Raw genomic sequence first — 19994 nt, 5'->3', positions numbered from 1 at the left:
GCATGCCTGTTTCATGTATCAACCTATCAGTATAAGAATTCAAATTTGGTTGAAGATAAGCACATATGTACAACATACATGTCTGTTAGTTTGTTACACACAGTGCCACCGTGTTGAATGTTTTGACCAATCAAGAAATCACTAATAGAAGCCACAGTTGAGCCAATACCAGGCATGTATGCACGGGGGGGGGGGGGGGGTAAAGACACCAGACCAACATATAATTGGGTAAGACTTGCAGTTTGACAAACTCAAGGAAGGGGGGGGGGGCTTGATTACATTAGTCTCTGGATGGCACTATTATGTCATTTTTATTCAGTTGAAGCATCATGGTTGCAGGTAATCTTTTAAAGGCAGTGGTGAAAGTAATAGATGAGCCAAATTACTTCACAAAAATATTCAGCAAAAATGTGGATTTTATTTCTTTGTGTGTGTGTGTGGGGGGGGGGGGGGCGGTTTGCATATGCAGACCTTGATGCCCCTACAAGCCTGTCTAGGTACCAACCTCATAAATATTGCCACATTGCCTATCCCTAATCTATACAATTCAATGTCATGAATGTCAACTGATCAATCTCATGAGCTTCAACTTGAAACAATGTACATAGACCTTCCCAAGACTAGACTGGGGCAACTACCATTGAGCTCTTAATTATACAAATATCAGCTGCTTCAAGTTGAGTGGTAAAACTAGCCTCCTGGGTAGTCCGAGGATCAAACGATCATGTTTACAGAGCCTCACTACGAATGTCTGATATATCCGAACATGCAAATTGTATGCGACCCCACGGGCCAGCCAATCAAAGTTGAGTTTAGATATGTTGACACTAGGGCTGGTTGACCTACGACAGTTGACCCATGTAAAGGGACATAACATGAAATAGCTAGATGGGCGTTTCGAGAAAAAAAAGTGTAGTAAAATTGTTGAACAAAATTGTAAGAAATCTATAAGTTTTAACTTCCTTTGACTTTTGGACCAAAAGTTTAGATTTTTTGACCGAAGAGGTATTTATGAATGGAAATAAATATGTGCTTGGCCGGTATTCTACACTTTGTTTAAGACCGGTTGAGTCTGGATGCTGATAACGACCCTTGCCTTTGGCTCCGGTCAGTATCATCATCCAGACTCCAAGCCGGTGTTGAACAGTGTTTAATATCGACCAACAAGCACACACATTTATTCCCTCATTGAAAAGATTACGATTTCAACTCGAGTCTTTTCTAGTTGAGTCTCAATGACAACTTAAATAATGGAGATATTAAACGCACAAGTGCAAGTCTCACATAATGTTATTTCACTCTTAGGGCCACTGGACATAACATACTAGTAGTACATACGTTACAGAATTCATATATTACATGTACATGCACTCTGTGAAAAGCAAGTCACAATGTGCAACATAAATTGTACCAGACAATAATTCAAACAATCACTCGTTCATTTTTAAAAAGCACATTGTTTGTACTCAGAACCTCTATCTTGACCGAAGAAAATAGACTTAAAACAACTAAATTACTGAACATAATCACAGCATCCATGCATGGGAAGTAGGATAATTTGTACAAAATATAACCATACATTGTTACAATAAACCACATCTATTCTCACAAAAACATGTGTACATTCATTAGTTTACAGTTTTCGCAGTTAGCAAAAGAATAACTTGGACTACTTTATTGCAACAATTGCAGTTTCTGTAGGACCATGTCAAATAAATAAAGCTACCAGCATAACTGAAATAAAGAATTCAACAAACGCTCCGCCCCCCCCCCCCATTTTCCCATTTCTTGTCTTAGGTCCTTTAGTATCAATGTTGACTTTTTCCATCTCAAATGTCTGAAAGCTCAGTTATTAATTCATAAATTGCACAATTTTGTAAAAGTAAATGAATATACATAAACAAGTAAAACCATACAATATTTAAACCTTTTTTTTACATTTTGCATAGCAGAAATGATTTCTTTTAAACATAATTTACTGAAACCATTTCCCTATGTGATCACTTTTTTATATAATAAACATCATTTGAAATATATTGTCCAACACAATTAAACTAATAAAGACTTTAAGTATATCGTTTAAACAGGAGGCCTTTTTTTTTTATACAAACCAACATATTTGTCAATATGATTGATGTGTATAGCTAACCTACATTCCACCTGTATTTCTGATTAATGAAATTAATAACAAAAAAGTGATCATTTTATGATCTTTATATTTATCTTAAATGTTTGTGGCAAAGTTGCAAATCACAAGCTAGCAAAGTAAATATCAAACCCTACATCATGTGCCATATACGAAAACCAAACTATAACAGCACAGAAACTAGACACAACTTATCTCGGGATAGCTATACACAATAGGATACAAGCAAAACAATTCTAGCTTTCTCACTCAAAAAGTGCTGGACTTTAGCCCCTTCTTAAAAATATATACGTATATATATCATGGATATTAATGTCCTAAAGAAAAATCTACCTATACTATATTCTGAGTTGTTGAAAAAGTTGGGTTCAATGTGTTAATAACAGTGGTTCAACAGCAAAACTGAATGCGCTTAATACCACATTTTGACTGTTTACCGAGACACAAATGAACAATAGGATGGAAGCTTCCAAGAAGTTACATAAGTTAAATATGAACCAGAGTACGTGGATGTGCAGAAACCATGTCAGATGTTGACAATCATGCCGCATCAATCAAGCATGCAGGGACTTGTCTTGTTTTCCTTAAACTTTGCAAAAGCAAGAGAAGAAAACAACGCCCTTACTTGTTCATTGTTATAGTCATAAAGCAATGTGATTGGTCAGGTCAATGACAAAAATGTTTCAGATGTCACTGGGCATATGGAAGATGTTCATATAAAGCTAGAATAAATGCAGTAAGCAAAGCTTTGTCTTGCATAGATCAATGTGCACCTCCACATTCTCATGAGTCACACTTCATATGCCTTCTAGCAGTGTTGCAGTACTCATACTCATACTCCAGTACATTTCGTACTCATGGAAATGTACTTGACTACACCACTGCCTTTTAAGTACAATGTATGCTAATATTGACTGCAATGAGTGGTACAATCAAACGATACCATTGCAAGGTGATCCATACCATATTGTAAGTATATTCTCAAGGAAGAGTGGAGGGAAAATATAGCACTCCACGGATCACTAAGTGAAACTCTTTTTACTGTACCACACGTTAGAACAGTCAATATTTACTTTGTATAAACACCTCACCTACAGATACACCGGACAGCTGATTATATACTCCTAATGCAAGACAATATTTATTCAATTTGTGTGTACTGAAATTCACTTGTTATTGCACTTCTGCAATCTTCCCCTTGACAAAATGTTCACACTGGTGTTGCGCTATCAAGAAATGGTCTGCAAGAGCACCCACATCAACACAGACCTCCAGTTGCAGTGATGTAGTTCTTTAGTTGCTGTGCTTTTAGCACTTTGGGTCATGGACTAGTCTTTTGGACAATAGGCGGTAGTACAGTAACAACAAGTGAAGCTTAAAGCATTATTCATACTTGCATAGGTTTGTCTGGGAAGCAAAAGCAGCTACCCTGCACACACGGCACACGCATGAGGCACGTAAACCAGTCAGTGCTACCAGGACAGAAGTACCCCATAATTAGCTCTGAAACCCTGAGCTATGCAACAATTGCACATGCAAGTCGGGTTGCTAGTGGTACCACACTGCAACCTTCAAGAATGACAGTATATACGCATTTCATGGGAGGGATGTTCCATGGAATTCCAATGAATTTCTTCCAATGGAACTAACGAATTATGTATGGGTGTAACAGAACAAATACAACATGGTTCATTTCGGGTAAGTAGTGTATTACTTGTCCACGTTAGGAGGTATGGTAGTCCACATCAGCCCACCTTGGCACCAGTGATTTCACACTACCTCCTCTCACTCAGTGTAACTTGCCACTACTATTTCTCTGATCATGTTGCAATTTGTACAATACCATCAGCTGACACAATCTATGGGTGAGATGTTTAAGAGACTGGGCTCATGAAGAGCCAGTGCACATGCCTGAGGCTTAATGGCTTGTTACACCAGCGTGGAATTGACCACATCATGAGTCCGAGGTGTCGATATTGCCTGCGGTGCTGAAGGTCTAAGGTAGGTTGGGTGACTTTGTTGCGTCGTGTGCTGAAGACTGAACTGACGGGGTTGCTGCCGGTGCGGTTCTTTCTGGGGAGGGGCATTAATTGTGGCGTTGATTTCCAGGGTCTGTGTACAGGCAGAAATGCAAAGAAAATTATTGTTAAAAAGATTACTTTTTGTTCCAAAATTTCATATTGCAATTCTCAGGCAATTGGGCATGTTTCCAAGTGCATAAACAAAACCTGGAAATGTACATGTACATGCATTTTAATAGCATTCAGGTAAAATGCAACAACATTTTCCACATGAAATCCTCTGTATTACAAAAATACATGACCAATGCACAAACACAAAAACACGTATTTCAAGAAGCAATTAGGAAGAAACTACATTACTGCCATAGAGCTACACTGAATTACTAGAGTGCTGACTCGATGTACAAAGTGATGGCTGATGGGCGCATCCATGTTTGTGCACAAACCTATGGAAAACTCAAACTTTTGTACGGCTATTTGTATCTGCGTCTGTATTCCATACAGGTGTGCTATCAAAGCCGATACACTCAAACTGAAATGCACAGTAAATTGAGTGTTTCATTTGCTCTGCGAAAATGTGTGCGCATATCTGCTGCAGCTGATTTTTGCCGTGACGTTTTTTAACCGTCATAATGCGCTTAACTTGCTTGCGTACATGTATGTAGCACTTGCACGTTGCATTTAGAGTACACTTTCAAAATGCAATCCATCTAATTTCATTATGTTCTACAAACACGAACGTGAATTCAAAATGGCTGTGAGCAAGATGGTATAAAGTATCTCCATCCCAAGCTGGAGATATGATCCCAATTTCAGACCAAAGACCCAGGCAGGGGTAGCTTCCACCGCCGGTGACACAAGTTGCACCTCCCCCTTACCCCCCCCCCCCACCCCTTCCCTCCCCGATAGAAGTCACACGGAAAAAAGGTTACAGTTACTTAACAAAAACTTCGATGAAAACCGGCGTCTTCTCTCTTCGCAGCATTCAAAAGCTCCCTGTGGCAGAAAAAAGAGCAAGTATACATTGTAAATTCAATATCCCAATTTTCTGACATCACGTCCTGTCATCAAACCTCCAATACATTTCCATTTTATCAACAAGTACTGTATGTCCAACTTGCCATCTCAAACTCCAAAGATATACCCCAAGGTCTACCTCCACGTTAAAATCCAGCAAGCCCATTCAAATGCAAGGAAGCGCATCAAAACAGAGACGTTTTGCAAGGAGAAACATTACTCATTTACCTGTGGGAGATGAATGCTGCACTTGGACGACCTTACTTCTGTGCCCTTCATCTTCAATCTGCACACACAGAAAAGAGAAAACTGGGAAGAAACAAAAAGTGTTAGTGAAATGTCAAAACTCTGCATCTTTGAACATTCAACGAAGACGAACGGAACTGAAACAAGGGGTGAACACAGTGGGCCCGGACAAATAGGGAGACGAAACAGACAGACATGAACAGAACGCAACAAAACAGCCGGCAACCCACCACACACACTTTCACAACGGTCGTCCTGGGGCTAAGACCTGCAAAGAGGACATATCTCCATCCCAAGCTGGAGATATGATCCCAATTTCAGACCAAAGACCCAGGCAGGGGTAGCTTCCACCGCCGGTGACACAAGTTTCACCTCCCCCTTACCCCCCCCCCCTTCCCTCCCCGATAGACGTCACACGGAAAAAAGGTTACAGTTACTTAACAAAAACTTCGATGAAAACCGGCGTCTTCTCTCTTCGCAGCATTCAAAAGCTCCCTGTGGCAGAAAAAAAGAGCAAGTATACATTGTAAATTCAATATCCCAATTTTCTGACATCACGTCCTGTCATCAAACCTCCAATACATTTCCATTTTATCAACAAGTACTGTATGTCCAACTTGCCATCTCAAACTCCAAAGATATACCCCAAGGTCTACCTCCACGTTAAAATCCAGCAAGCCCATTCAAATGCAAGGAAGCGCATCAAAACAGAGACGTTTTGCAAGGAGAAACATTACTCATTTACCTGTGGGAGATGAATGCTGCACTTGGACGACCTTACTTCTGTGCCCTTCATCTTCAATCTGCACACACAGAAAAGAGAAAACTGGGAAGAAACAAAAAGTGTTAGTGAAATGTCAAAACTCTGCATCTTTGAACATTCAACGAAGACGAACGGAACTGAAACAAGGGGTGAACACAGTGGGCCCGGACAAATAGGGAGACGAAACAGACAGACATGAACAGAACGCAACAAAACAGCCGGCAACCCACCACACACACTTTCACAACGGTCGTCCTGGGGCTAAGACCTGCAAAGAGGACATATCTCCATCCCAAGCTGGAGATATGATCCCAATTTCAGACCAAAGACCCAGGCAGGGGTAGCTTCCACCGCCGGTGACACAAGTTTCACCTCCCCCTTACCCCCCCCCCTTCCCTCCCCGATAGACGTCACACGGAAAAAAGGTTACAGTTACTTAACAAAAACTTCGATGAAAACCGGCGTCTTCTCTCTTCGCAGCATTCAAAAGCTCCCTGTGGCAGAAAAAAAGAGCAAGTATACATTGTAAATTCAATATCCAAATTTTCTGACATCACGTCCTGTCATCAAACCTCCAATACATTTCCATTTTATCAACAAGTACTGTATGTCCAACTTGCCATCTCAAACTCCAAAGATATACCCCAAGGTCTACCTCCACGTTAAAATCCAGCAAGCCCATTCAAATGCAAGGAAGCGCATCAAAACAGAGACGTTTTGCAAGGAGAAACATTACTCATTTACCTGTGGGAGATGAATGCTGCACTTGGACGACCTTACTTCTGTGCCCTTCATCTTCAATCTGCACACACAGAAAAGAGAAAACTGGGAAGAAACAAAAAGTGTTAGTGAAATGTCAAAACTCTGCATCTTTGAACATTCAACGAAGACGAACGGAACTGAAACAAGGGGTGAACACAGTGGGCCCGGACAAATAGGGAGACGAAACAGACAGACATGAACAGAACGCAACAAAACAGCCGGCAACCCACCACACACACTTTCACAACGGTCGTCCTGGGGCTAAGACCTGCAAAGAGGACATATCTCCATCCCAAGCTGGAGATATGATCCCAATTTCAGACCAAAGACCCAGGCAGGGGTAGCTTCCACCGCCGGTGACACAAGTTTCACCTCCCCCTTACCCCCCCCTTCCCTCCCCGATAGACGTCACACGGAAAAAAGGTTACAGTTACTTAACAAAAACTTCGATGAAAACCGGCGTCTTCTCTCTTCGCAGCATTCAAAAGCTCCCTGTGGCAGAAAAAAAGAGCAAGTATACATTGTAAATTCAATATCCAAATTTCTGACATCACGTCCTGTCATCAAACCTCCAATACATTTCCATTTTATCAACAAGTACTGTATGTCCAACTTGCCATCTCAAACTCCAAAGATATACCCCAAGGTCTACCTCCACGTTAAAATCCAGCAAGCCCATTCAAATGCAAGGAAGCGCATCAAAACAGAGACGTTTTGCAAGGAGAAACATTACTCATTTACCTGTGGGAGATGAATGCTGCACTTGGACGACCTTACTTCTGTGCCCTTCATCTTCAATCTGCACACACAGAAAAGAGAAAACTGGGAAGAAACAAAAAGTGTTAGTGAAATGTCAAAACTCTGCATCTTTGAACATTCAACGAAGACGAACGGAACTGAAACAAGGGGTGAACACAGTGGGCCCGGACAAATAGGGAGACGAAACAGACAGACATGAACAGAACGCAACAAAACAGCCGGCAACCCACCACACACACTTTCACAACGGTCGTCCTGGGGCTAAGACCTGCAAAGAGGACATATCTCCATCCCAAGCTGGAGATATGATCCCAATTTCAGACCAAAGACCCAGGCAGGGGTAGCTTCCACCGCCGGTGACACAAGTTTCACCTCCCCCTTACCCCCCCCCCCCTTCCCTCCCCGATAGACGTCACACGGAAAAAAGGTTACAGTTACTTAACAAAAACTTCGATGAAAACCGGCGTCTTCTCTCTTCGCAGCATTCAAAAGCTCCCTGTGGCAGAAAAAAAGAGCAAGTATACATTGTAAATTCAATATCCAAATTTCTGACATCACGTCCTGTCATCAAACCTCCAATACATTTCCATTTTATCAACAAGTACTGTATGTCCAACTTGCCATCTCAAACTCCAAAGATATACCCCAAGGTCTACCTCCACGTTAAAATCCAGCAAGCCCATTCAAATGCAAGGAAGCGCATCAAAACAGAGACGTTTTGCAAGGAGAAACATTACTCATTTACCTGTGGGAGATGAATGCTGCACTTGGACGACCTTACTTCTGTGCCCTTCATCTTCAATCTGCACACACAGAAAAGAGAAAACTGGGAAGAAACAAAAAGTGTTAGTGAAATGTCAAAACTCTGCATCTTTGAACATTCAACGAAGACGAACGGAACTAAAACAAGGGGTGAACACAGTGGGCCCGGACAAATAGGGAGACGAAACAGACAGACATGAACAGAACGCAACAAAACAGCCGGCAACCCACCACACACACTTTCACAACGGTCGTCCTGGGGCTAAGACCTGCAAAGAGGACATATCTCCATCCCAAGCTGGAGATATGATCCCAATTTCAGACCAAAGACCCAGGCAGGGGTAGCTTCCACCGCCGGTGACACAAGTTTCACCTCCCCCTTACCCCCCCTTCCCTCCCCGATAGACGTCACACGGAAAAAAGGTTACAGTTACTTAACAAAAACTTCGATGAAAACCGGCGTCTTCTCTCTTCGCAGCATTCAAAAGCTCCCTGTGGCAGAAAAAAAGAGCAAGTATACATTGTAAATTCAATATCCAAATTTTCTGACATCACGTCCTGTCATCAAACCTCCAATACATTTCCATTTTATCAACAAGTACTGTATGTCCAACTTGCCATCTCAAACTCCAAAGATATACCCCAAGGTCTACCTCCACGTTAAAATCCAGCAAGCCCATTCAAATGCAAGGAAGCGCATCAAAACAGAGACGTTTTGCAAGGAGAAACATTACTCATTTACCTGTGGGAGATGAATGCTGCACTTGGACGACCTTACTTCTGTGCCCTTCATCTTCAATCTGCACACACAGAAAAGAGAAAACTGGGAAGAAACAAAAAGTGTTAGTGAAATGTCAAAACTCTGCATCTTTGAACATTCAACGAAGACGAACGGAACTGAAACAAGGGGTGAACACAGTGGGCCCGGACAAATAGGGAGACGAAACAGACAGACATGAACAGAACGCAACAAAACAGCCGGCAACCCACCACACACACTTTCACAACGGTCGTCCTGGGGCTAAGACCTGCAAAGAGGACATATCTCCATCCCAAGCTGGAGATATGATCCCAATTTCAGACCAAAGACCCAGGCAGGGGTAGCTTCCACCGCCGGTGACACAAGTTTCACCTCCCCCTTACCCCCCCCCCCTTCCCTCCCCATAACGTCACACGGAAAAAAGGTTACAGTTACTTAACAAAAACTTCGATGAAAACCGGCGTCTTCTCTCTTCGCAGCATTCAAAAGCTCCCTGTGGCAGAAAAAAAGAGCAAGTATACATTGTAAATTCAATATCCAAATTTTCTGACATCACGTCCTGTCATCAAACCTCCAATACATTTCCATTTTATCAACAAGTACTGTATGTCCAACTTGCCATCTCAAACTCCAAAGATATACCCCAAGGTCTACCTCCACGTTAAAATCCAGCAAGCCCATTCAAATGCAAGGAAGCGCATCAAAACAGAGACGTTTTGCAAGGAGAAACATTACTCATTTACCTGTGGGAGATGAATGCTGCACTTGGACGACCTTACTTCTGTGCCCTTCATCTTCAATCTGCACACACAGAAAAGAGAAAACTGGGAAGAAACAAAAAGTGTTAGTGAAATGTCAAAACTCTGCATCTTTGAACATTCAACGAAGACGAACGGAACTGAAACAAGGGGTGAACACAGTGGGCCCGGACAAATAGGGAGACGAAACAGACAGACATGAACAGAACGCAACAAAACAGCCGGCAACCCACCACACACACTTTCACAACGGTCGTCCTGGGGCTAAGACCTGCAAAGAGGACATATCTCCATCCCAAGCTGGAGATATGATCCCAATTTCAGACCAAAGACCCAGGCAGGGGTAGCTTCCACCGCCGGTGACACAAGTTTCACCTCCCCCTTACCCCCCCCTTCCCTCCCCGATAGACGTCACACGGAAAAAAGGTTACAGTTACTTAACAAAAACTTCGATGAAAACCGGCGTCTTCTCTCTTCGCAGCATTCAAAAGCTCCCTGTGGCAGAAAAAAAGAGCAAGTATACATTGTAAATTCAATATCCAAATTTTCTGACATCACGTCCTGTCATCAAACCTCCAATACATTTCCATTTTATCAACAAGTACTGTATGTCCAACTTGCCATCTCAAACTCCAAAGATATACCCCAAGGTCTACCTCCACGTTAAAATCCAGCAAGCCCATTCAAATGCAAGGAAGCGCATCAAAACAGAGACGTTTTGCAAGGAGAAACATTACTCATTTACCTGTGGGAGATGAATGCTGCACTTGGACGACCTTACTTCTGTGCCCTTCATCTTCAATCTGCACACACAGAAAAGAGAAAACTGGGAAGAAACAAAAAGTGTTAGTGAAATGTCAAAACTCTGCATCTTTGAACATTCAACGAAGACGAACGGAACTGAAACAAGGGGTGAACACAGTGGGCCCGGACAAATAGGGAGACGAAACAGACAGACATGAACAGAACGCAACAAAACAGCCGGCAACCCACCACACACACTTTCACAACGGTCGTCCTGGGGCTAAGACCTGCAAAGAGGACATATCTCCATCCCAAGCTGGAGATATGATCCCAATTTCAGACCAAAAGACCCAGGCAGGGGTAGCTTCCACCGCCGGTGACACAAGTTTCACCTCCCCTTTCCCCCCCCCCTTCCCTCCCGATAGACGTCACACGGAAAAAAGGTTACAGTTACTTAACAAAAACTTCGATGAAAACCGGCGTCTTCTCTCTTCGCAGCATTCAAAAGCTCCCTGTGGCAGAAAAAAAGAGCAAGTATACATTGTAAATTCAATATCCAAATTTTTGACATCACGTCCTGTCATCAAACCTCCAATACATTTCCATTTTATCAACAAGTACTGTATGTCCAACTTGCCATCTCAAACTCCAAAGATATACCCCAAGGTCTACCTCCACGTTAAAATCCAGCAAGCCCATTCAAATGCAAGGAAGCGCATCAAAACAGAGACGTTTTGCAAGGAGAAACATTACTCATTTACCTGTGGGAGATGAATGCTGCACTTGGACGACCTTACTTCTGTGCCCTTCATCTTCAATCTGCACACACAGAAAAGAGAAAACTGGGAAGAAACAAAAAGTGTTAGTGAAATGTCAAAACTCTGCATCTTTGAACATTCAACGAAGACGAACGGAACTGAAACAAGGGGTGAACACAGTGGGCCCGGACAAATAGGGAGACGAAACAGACAGACATGAACAGAACGCAACAAAACAGCCGGCAACCCACCACACACACTTTCACAACGGTCGTCCTGGGGCTAAGACCTGCAAAGAGGACATATCTCCATCCCAAGCTGGAGATATGATCCCAATTTCAGACCAAAGACCCAGGCAGGGGTAGCTTCCACCGCCGGTGACACAAGTTTCACCTCCCCCTTACCCCCCCCTTCCCTCCCCGATAGACGTCACACGGAAAAAAGGTTACAGTTACTTAACAAAAACTTCGATGAAAACCGGCGTCTTCTCTCTTCGCAGCATTCAAAAGCTCCCTGTGGCAGAAAAAAAGAGCAAGTATACATTGTAAATTCAATATCCAAATTTCTGACATCACGTCCTGTCATCAAACCTCCAATACATTTCCATTTTATCAACAAGTACTGTATGTCCAACTTGCCATCTCAAACTCCAAAGATATACCCCAAGGTCTACCTCCACGTTAAAATCCAGCAAGCCCATTCAAATGCAAGGAAGCGCATCAAAACAGAGACGTTTTGCAAGGAGAAACATTACTCATTTACCTGTGGGAGATGAATGCTGCACTTGGACGACCTTACTTCTGTGCCCTTCATCTTCAATCTGCACACACAGAAAAGAGAAAACTGGGAAGAAACAAAAAGTGTTAGTGAAATGTCAAAACTCTGCATCTTTGAACATTCAACGAAGACGAACGGAACTGAAACAAGGGGTGAACACAGTGGGCCCGGACAAATAGGGAGACGAAACAGACAGACATGAACAGAACGCAACAAAACAGCCGGCAACCCACCACACACACTTTCACAACGGTCGTCCTGGGGCTAAGACCTGCAAAGAGGACATATCTCCATCCCAAGCTGGAGATATGATCCCAATTTCAGACCAAAGACCCAGGCAGGGGTAGCTTCCACCGCCGGTGACACAAGTTTCACCTCCCCCTTACCCCCCCCCCTTCCCTCCCCGATAGACGTCACACGGAAAAAAGGTTACAGTTACTTAACAAAAACTTCGATGAAAACCGGCGTCTTCTCTCTTCGCAGCATTCAAAAGCTCCCTGTGGCAGAAAAAAGAGCAAGTATACATTGTAAATTCAATATCCAAATTTTCTGACATCACGTCCTGTCATCAAACCTCCAATACATTTCCATTTTATCAACAAGTACTGTATGTCCAACTTGCCATCTCAAACTCCAAAGATATACCCCAAGGTCTACCTCCACGTTAAAATCCAGCAAGCCCATTCAAATGCAAGGAAGCGCATCAAAACAGAGACGTTTTGCAAGGAGAAACATTACTCATTTACCTGTGGGAGATGAATGCTGCACTTGGACGACCTTACTTCTGTGCCCTTCATCTTCAATCTGCACACACAGAAAAGAGAAAACTGGGAAGAAACAAAAAGTGTTAGTGAAATGTCAAAACTCTGCATCTTTGAACATTCAACGAAGACGAACGGAACTGAAACAAGGGGTGAACACAGTGGGCCCGGACAAATAGGGAGACGAAACAGACAGACATGAACAGAACGCAACAAAACAGCCGGCAACCCACCACACACACTTTCACAACGGTCGTCCTGGGGCTAAGACCTGCAAAGAGGACATATCTCCATCCCAAGCTGGAGATATGATCCCAATTTCAGACCAAAGACCCAGGCAGGGGTAGCTTCCACCGCCGGTGACACAAGTTTCACCTCCCCCTTACCCCCCCCTTCCCTCCCCGATAGACGTCACACGGAAAAAAGGTTACAGTTACTTAACAAAAACTTCGATGAAAACCGGCGTCTTCTCTCTTCGCAGCATTCAAAAGCTCCCTGTGGCAGAAAAAAAGAGCAAGTATACATTGTAAATTCAATATCCAAATTTTCTGACATCACGTCCTGTCATCAAACCTCCAATACATTTCCATTTTATCAACAAGTACTGTATGTCCAACTTGCCATCTCAAACTCCAAAGATATACCCCAAGGTCTACCTCCACGTTAAAATCCAGCAAGCCCATTCAAATGCAAGGAAGCGCATCAAAACAGAGACGTTTTGCAAGGAGAAACATTACTCATTTACCTGTGGGAGATGAATGCTGCACTTGGACGACCTTACTTCTGTGCCCTTCATCTTCAATCTGCACACACAGAAAAGAGAAAACTGGGAAGAAACAAAAAGTGTTAGTGAAATGTCAAAACTCTGCATCTTTGAACATTCAACGAAGACGAACGGAACTGAAACAAGGGGTGAACACAGTGGGCCCGGACAAATAGGGAGACGAAACAGACAGACATGAACAGAACGCAACAAAACAGCCGGCAACCACCACACACACTTTCACAACGGTCGTCCTGGGGCTAAGACCTGCAAAGAGGACATATCTCCATCCCAAGCTGGAGATATGATCCCAATTTCAGACCAAAGACCCAGGCAGGGGTAGCTTCCACCGCCGGTGACACAAGTTTCACCTCCCCTTACCCCCCCCCCTTCCCTCCCCGATAGACGTCACACGGAAAAAAGGTTACAGTTACTTAACAAAAACTTCGATGAAAACCGGCGTCTTCTCTCTTCGCAGCATTCAAAAGCTCCCTGTGGCAGAAAAAAAGAGCAAGTATACATTGTAAATTCAATATCCAAATTTTCTGACATCACGTCCTGTCATCAAACCTCCAATACATTTCATTTTATCAACAAGTACTGTATGTCCAACTTGCCATCTCAAACTCCAAGATATACCCCAAGGTCTACCTCCACGTTAAAATCCAGCAAGCCCATTCAAATGCAAGGAAGCGCATCAAAACAGAGGTTTTGCAAGGAGAAACATTACTCATTTACCTGTGGGAGATGAATGCTGCACTTGGACGACCTTACTTCTGTGCCCTTCATCTTCAATCTGCACACACAGAAAAGAGAAAACTGGGAAGAAACAAAAAGTGTTAGTGAAATGTCAAAACTCTGCATCTTTGAACATTCAACGAAGACGAACGGAACTGAAACAAGGGGTGAACACAGTGGGCCCGGACAAATAGGGAGACGAAACAGACAGACATGAACAGAACGCAACAAAACATGGCAACCCACCACACACACTTTCACAACGGTCGTCCTGGGGCTAAGACCTGCAAAGAGGACATATCTCCATCCCAAGCTGGAGATATGATCCCAATTTCAGACCAAAGACCCAGGCAGGGGTAGCTTCCACCGCCGGTGACACAAGTTTCACCTCCCCCTTACCCCCCCCTTCCTCCCGATAGACGTCACACGGAAAAAAGGTTACAGTTACTTAACAAAAACTTCGATGAAAACCGGCGTCTTCTCTCTTCGCAGCATTCAAAAGCTCCCTGTGGCAGAAAAAAAGAGCAAGTATACATTGTAAATTCAATATCCAAATTTTCTGACATCACGTCCTGTCATCAAACCTCCAATACATTTCCATTTTATCAACAAGTACTGTATGTCCAACTTGCCATCTCAAACTCCAAAGATATACCCAAGGTCTACCTCCACGTTAAAATCCAGCAAGCCCATTCAAATGCAAGGAAGCGCATCAAAACAGAGACGTTTTGCAAGGAGAAACATTACTCATTTACCTGTGGGAGATGAATGCTGCACTTGGACGACCTTACTTCTGTGCGCCTTCATCTTCAATCTGCACACACAGAAAAGAGAAAACTGGGAAGAAACAAAAAGTGTTAGTGAAATGTCAAAACTCTGCATCTTTGAACATTCAACGAAGACGAACGGAACTGAAACAAGGGGTGAACACAGTGGGCCCGGACAAATAGGGAGACGAAACAGACAGACATGAACAGAACGCAACAAAACAGCCGGCAACCACCACACACACTTTCACAACGGTCGTCCTGGGGCTAAGACCTGCAAAGAGGACATCTCCATCCCAAGCTGGAGATTATGATCCAATTTCAGACCAAAGACCCAGGCAGGGGTAGCTTCCACCGCCGGTGACAAGTTTCACCTCCCCCTTACCCCCCCCCCTTCCCTCCCCGATAGACGTCACACGGGAAAAAGGTTACAGTTACTTAACAAAAAACTTCGATGAAAACCGGCGTCTTCTCTCTTCGCAGCATTCAAAAGCTCCCTGTGGCAGAAAAAAAGAGCAAGTATACATTGTAAATTCAATATCCAAATTTTCTGACATCACGTCCTGTCATCAAACCTCCAATACATTTCCATTTTATCAACAAGTACTGTATGTCCAACTTGCCATCTCAAACTCCAAAGATATACCCCAAGGTCTACCTCCACGTTAAAATCCAGCAAGCCCATTCAAATGCAAGGAGCGCATCAAAACAGAGACGTTTTGCAAGGAGAAACATTACTCATTTACCTGTGGGAGATGAATGCTGCACTTGGACGACCTTACTTCTGTGCCCTTCATCTTCAATCTGCACACACAGAAAAGAGAAAACTGGGAAGAAACAAAAAGTTAGTGAAATGTCAAAACTCTGCATCTTTGAACATTCAACGAAGACGAACGGAACTGAAACAAGGGGTGAACACAGTGGGCCCGGACAAATAGGAGACGAAACAGACAGACATGAACAGAACGCAACAAAACAGCCGGCAACCCACCACACACACTTTCACAACGGTCGTCCTGGGGCTAAGACCTGCAAAGAGGACATATCTCCATCCCAAGCTGGAGATATGATCCCAATTTCAGACCAAAGACCCAGGCAGGGGTAGCTTCCACCGCCGGTGACACAAGTTTCACCTCCCCCTTACCCCCCCCCTTCCCTCCCCGATAGACGTCACACGGAAAAAAGGTTACAGTTACTTAACAAAAACTTCGATGAAAACCGGCGTCTTCTCTCTTCGCAGCATTCAAAAGCTCCCTGTGGCAGAAAAAAAGAGCAAGTATACATTGTAAATTCAATATCCAAATTTCTGACATCACGTCCTGTCATCAAACCTCCAATACATTTCCATTTTATCAACAAGTACTGTATGTCCAACTTGCCATCTCAAACTCCAAAGATATACCCCAAGGTCTACCTCCACGTTAAAATCCAGCAAGCCCATTCAAATGCAAGGAAGCGCATCAAAACAGAGACGTTTTGCAAGGAGAAACATTACTCATTTACCTGTGGGAGATGAATGCTGCACTTGACGACCTTACTTCTGTGCCCTTCATCTTCAATCTGCACACACAGAAAAGAGAAAACTGGGAAGAAAAAAAAAGTGTTAGTGAAATGTCAAAACTCTGCATCTTTGAACATTCAACGAAGACGAACGGAACTGAAACAAAGGGGTGAACACAGTGGGCCCGGACAAATAGGAGACGAAACAGACAGACATGAACAGAACGCAACAAAACAGCCGGCAACCCACCCACACACACTTTCACAACGGTCGTCCTGGGGCTAAGACTGCAAAGAGGACATATCTCCATCCCAAGCTGGAGATATGATCCCAATTTCAGACCAAAGACCCAGGCAGGGGTAGCTTCCACCGCCGGTGACACAAGTTTCACCTCCCCCTTACCCCCCCCCTCCCTCCCCGATAGACGTCACACGGAAAAAAGGTTACAGTTACTTAACAAAAACTTCGATGAAAACCGGCGTCTTCTCTCTTCGCAGCATTCAAAAGCTCCCTGGCAGAAAAAAAGAGCAAGTATACATTGTAAATTCACATATCCAAATTTTCTGACATCACGTCCTGTCATCAAACCTCCAATACATTTCCATTTTATCAACAAGTACTGTATGTCCAATGCCATCTCAAACTCCAAAGATATACCCAAGGTCTACCTCCACGTTAAAATCCAGCAAGCCCATTCAAATGCAAGGAAGCGCATCAAAACAGAGACGTTTTGCAAGGAGAAACATTACTCATTTACCTGTGGGAGATGAATGCTGCACTTGGACGACCTTACTTCTGTGCCCTTCATCTTCAATCTGCACACACAGAAAAGAGAAAACTGGGAAGAAACAAAAAGTGTTAGTGAAATGTCAAAACTCTGCATCTTTGAACATTCAACGAAGACGAACGGAACTGAAACAAGGGGTGAACACAGTGGGCCCGGACAAATAGGGAGACGAAACAGACAGACATGAACAGAACGCAACAAAACAGCCGGCAACCCACCACACACACTTTCACAACGGTCGTCCTGGGGCTAAGACCTGCAAAGAGGACATATCTCCATCCCAAGCTGGAGATATGATCCCAATTTCAGACCAAAGACCCAGGCAGGGGTAGCTTCCACCGCCGGTGACACAAGTTTCACCTCCCCTTCCCCCCCCCTTCCCTCCCCGATAGACGTCACACGGAAAAAAGGTTACAGTTACTTAACAAAAACTTCGATGAAAACCGGCGTCTTCTCTCTTCGCAGCATTCAAAAGCTCCCTGTGGCAGAAAAAAGAGCAAGTATACATTGTAAATTCAATATCCAAAATTTCTGACATCACGTCCTGTCATCAAACCTCCAATACATTTCCATTTTATCAACAAGTACTGTATGTCCAACTTGCCATCTCAAACTCCAAAGATATACCCCAAGGTCTACCTCCACGTTAAAACCAGCAAGCCCATTCAAATGCAAGGAAGCGCATCAAACAGAGACGTTTTGCAAGGAGAAACATTACTCATTTACCTGTGGGAGATGAATGCTGCACTTGGACGACCTTACTTCTGTGCCTTCATCTTCAATCTGCACACACAGAAAAGAGAAAACTGGGAAGAACAAAAAGTGTTAGTGAAATGTCAAAACTCTGCATCTTTGAACATTCAACGAAGACGAACGGAACTGAAACAAGGGGTGAACACAGTGGGCCCGGACAAATAGGGAGACGAAAACAGACAGACATGAACAGAACGCAACAAAACAGCCGGCAACCACCACACACACTTTCACAACGGTCGTCCTGGGGCTAAGACCTGCAAAGAGGACATATCTCCATCCCAAGCTGGAGATATGATCCCAATTTCAGACCAAAGACCCAGGCAGGGGTAGCTTCCACCGCCGGTGACACAAGTTTCACCTCCCCCTTACCCCCCCCCTTCCCTCCCCGATAGACGTCACACGGAAAAAAGGTTACAGTTACTTAACAAAAACTTCGATGAAAACCGGCGTCTTCTCTCTTCGCAGCATTCAAAAGCTCCCTGTGGCAGAAAAAAAGAGCAAGTATACATTGTAAATTCAATATCCAAATTTTCTGACATCACGTTCTGTCATCAAACCTCCAATACATTTCCATTTTATCAACAAGTACTGTATTCCAACTTGCCATCTCAAACTCCAAAGATATACCCCAAGGGGTACCTCCACGTTAAAATCCAGCAAGCCCATTCAATGCAAGGAAGCGCATCAAAACAGAGAGTTTTGCAAGGAGAAACATTACTCATTTACCGTGGGAGATGAATGCTGCACTTGGACGACCTTACTTCTGTGCCCTTCATCTTCAATCTGCACACACAGAAAAGAGAAAACTGGGAAGAAACAAAAAGTGTTAGTGAAATGTCAAAACTCTGCATCTTTGAACATTCAACGAAGACGAACTGAACTGAACAAGGGGTGAACACAGTGGGCCCGGACAAATAGGGGAGAGACGAACAGACAGACATGAACAGAACGCAACAAAACAGCCGGCAACCCACCACACACACTTTCACAACGGTCGTCCTGGGGCTAAGACCTGCAAAGAGGACATATCTCCATCCCAAGCTGGAGATATGATCCCAATTTCAGACCAAAGACCCAGGCAGGGGTAGCTTCCACCGCCGGTGACACAAGTTTCACCCCCCTTACCCCCCTTCCCTCCCCGATAGACGTCACACGGAAAAAAGGTTACAGTTACTTAACAAAAACTTCGATGAAAAACCGGCGTCTTCTCTCTTCGCAGCATTCAAAAGCTCCCTGTGGCAGAAAAAAAGAGCAAGTATACATTGTAAATTCAATATCCAAATTTCTGACATCACGTCCTGTCATCAAACCTCCAATACATTTCCATTTTATCAACAAGTACTGTATGTCCAACTTGCCATCTCAAATCCAAAGATATACCCCAAGGTCTACCTCCACGTTAAAATCCAGCAAGCCCATTCAAATGCAAGGAAGCGCATCAAAACAGAGACGTTTTGCAAGGAGAAACATTACTCATTTACCTGTGGGAGATGAATGCTGCACTTGGACGACCTTACTTCTGTGCCCTCATCTTCAATCTGCACACACAGAAAAATGAAAACTGGGAAGAAACAAAAAGTGTTAGTGAAATGTCAAAACTCTGCATCTTTGAACATTCAACGAAGACGAACGGAACTGAAACAAGGGT

General features: G+C 43.6%; 1 long non-coding RNA gene across 1 annotated transcript; it reads right to left on the bottom strand.

Annotated features, from left to right (window-relative positions):
• Positions 1-1272: 1272 nt before the first annotated feature.
• On the bottom strand, positions 1273-5164 carry LOC119721831. Its single transcript, XR_005270306.1, has 2 exons — positions 5106-5164; positions 1273-4258 (listed from the first exon to the last, which is right to left on the bottom strand). It is a non-coding gene; the product is annotated as an uncharacterized LOC119721831 (long non-coding RNA).
• Positions 5165-19994: the final 14830 nt, after the last annotated feature.

This window comes from Patiria miniata, unplaced genomic scaffold (assembly GCF_015706575.1).
Source record: "Patiria miniata isolate m_02_andy unplaced genomic scaffold, ASM1570657v1 HiC_scaffold_14, whole genome shotgun sequence".
Classification (NCBI taxonomy): domain Eukaryota; kingdom Metazoa; phylum Echinodermata; class Asteroidea; order Valvatida; family Asterinidae; genus Patiria; species Patiria miniata.
The sequence above is the reverse complement of the archived record's forward strand: the minus strand, read 5'-3'. Positions and strand labels throughout refer to the sequence as shown.